Here is a 2,629-nt window from a genome sequence, read left to right as displayed (position 1 = left end):
GGTCAGTCATGGTGTGGGGTGGCATTTCTTTGGGGGGCCGCGCAGCCCTCCATGTGCTTGCCAGATGTAGCCTGACTGTCATTAGGTACCGAGATGAGATCCTCAGACCCCTTGTGAGACCATATGCTGGTGCGGTTGGCCCTGGGTTCCTCCTAATGCAAGACAATGCTAGACCTCATGTGGCTGGAGTGTGTCAGCAGTTCCTGCAAGAGGCAGGCATTGATGCTATGGACTGGCCCGCCCGTTCCCCAGACCTGAATCCAATTGAGCACATCTGGGACATCATGTCTCGCTCCATGCACCAATGCCACGTTGCACCACAGACTGTCCAGGAGTTGGCGGATGCTTTAGTCCAGGTCTGGGAGGAGATCCCTCAGGAGACCATCCGCCACCTCATCAGGAGCATGCCCAGGCGTTGTAGGGAGGTCATACAGGCACGTGGAGGCCACACACACTACTGAGCCTCATTTTGACTTGTTTTAAGGACATTACATCGAAGTTGGATCAGCCTGTAGTGTGGTTTTCCACTTTAATTTTGAGTGTGACTCCAAATCCAGACCTCCATGGGTTGATAAATTGGATTTCCATTGATTATTTTTGTGTGATTTTGTTGTCAGCACATTCAACTATGTAAAGAAAAAAGTATTTAATAAGATTATTTCTTTCATTCAGATCTAGGATGTGTTGTTTAAGTGTTCCCTTTATTTTTTTGAGCAGTGTATATACTATTTTGGGGTATAGGGAATAGGGTATCATTTCTGAAACAAACAATGTGTTATCAGCTGGAGTTCAAAATATGCACACTGAATACCTCTGAATCCCACTGAATCCCTCTGAATCCCACTGAATCCCACTGAATCCCTCTGAATCCCTCTGAATCCCTCTGAATCCCAGTGAATCCCAGTGAATCCCTCTGAATCCCTCTGAATCCCTCTGAATCCCACTGAATCCCTCTGCATCCCACTGAATCCCACTGAATCCATCTGAATCCAACCGAATCCCTCTGAATCCCACCGAATCCCTCCACATCCCTCCGAATCTCTCCGCATCCCTCCGCATCCCACTGAATCCCACTGAATCCCTCTGCATCCCACTGAATCCCTCTGCATCCCACTGAATCCCTCTGCATCCCTCTGCATCCCTCTGCATCCCACTGAATCCCTCTGCATCCCACTGAATCCCTCTGCATCCCTCTGCATCCCACTTCATCCCACTGAATCCCTCTGAATCCCACTGAATCCCTCTGCATCCCTCTGCATCCCACTGCATCCCTCTGCATCCCTCTGCATCCCACTGCATCCCTCTGCATCCCTCTGCATCCCACTGTATCCCACTGAATTCCACTGAATCCCTCTGCATCCCACTGAATCCCACTGAATCCCACTGAATCCCTCTGCATCCCACTGAATCCCACTGAATCCCACTGCATCCCTCTGCATCCCACTGCATCCCTCTGCATCCCTCTGCATCCCACTGCATCCCACTGAATCCCACTGAATCCCACTGAATCCCACTGAATCCCTCTGCATCCCACTGCATCCCACTGAATCCCACTGCATCCCACTGAATCCCACTGAATCCCTCTGCATCCCTCTGCATCCCACTGCATCCCTCTGCATCCCACTGAATCCCTCTGCATCCCACTGAATCCCTCTGCATCCCTCTGCATCCCACTGAATCCCTCTGCATCCCTCTGCATCCCTCTGCATCCCTCTGCATCCCTCTGCATCCCTCTGCATCCCACTGAATCCCCCTGACCACTGGACATCCTTTTGCTTCCCTCTGCTTCAGTTACATTACTGACAGACATCTAGCTATGTTTGTATTTTAATCTATCTACAGTAACACTGTGTTCTAAAATGACACTCTTTTCCCTATATAGTGCACTACTTTCACCAGGGCCCATAGTGCACTATGTAGGGAATAGGGTGGAATTTGGGATGCAACCTAAATCTATGTTATTACAATAAGAATAACAACTTGGATGTAAATGAAATGTTGTCTATTGACAGCAATGCATTCTCTCTCTCTCTCTCTCTCTCTGGGGAAATGGGATTGAAGCAGCAACAGACACACACGTGAGAGAGGAGAGGAGCAGGGGGAGGAGAGGAGGGGTGGAGAGGAGGAACAGGGTGAGGAGAGGAGGGGTGGAGAGGAGGAGCAGGGTGAGGAGAGGAGGGGTGGAGAGGAGGAGCAGGAGGAAAGGAGTGGAAGAGAAAGGAGAGATTTTGAAAGGAAAGGGGCGGAAAGGAAATTAAAGAAAAGGAGAGGAAAGGACAGGAGAGGAGACTAGGAGAGGAGTGGACAGGACAGGAGGGGAGAGGAGAGGAGAGGACAGGACAGGACAGGACAGGACAGGAGAGGAGAGGAGAGGAGAGGAGAGGAGAGGAGAGGAGAGGAGAGGACAGGACAGGACAGGACAGGACAGGAGAGGAGAGGAGAGGAGAGGAGAGGAGAGGAGAGGAGAGGAGAGGAGAGGAGAGGAGAGGACAGGACAGGACAGGACAGGAGAGGAGAGGAGAGGAGAGGAGAGGAGAGGAGACTAGGAGAGGAGTGGAAAGGAGAGGAGAGGAAAGGAAAGGAAATTAGGGGAAAGGAGAGGAAAGGATAGGATAGGAAAGGAAAGGAG

This window comes from Salmo trutta, chromosome 28 (assembly GCF_901001165.1).
Source record: "Salmo trutta chromosome 28, fSalTru1.1, whole genome shotgun sequence".
NCBI lineage: Eukaryota > Metazoa > Chordata > Actinopteri > Salmoniformes > Salmonidae > Salmo > Salmo trutta.
Note: the sequence above shows the minus strand (reverse complement) of the source record.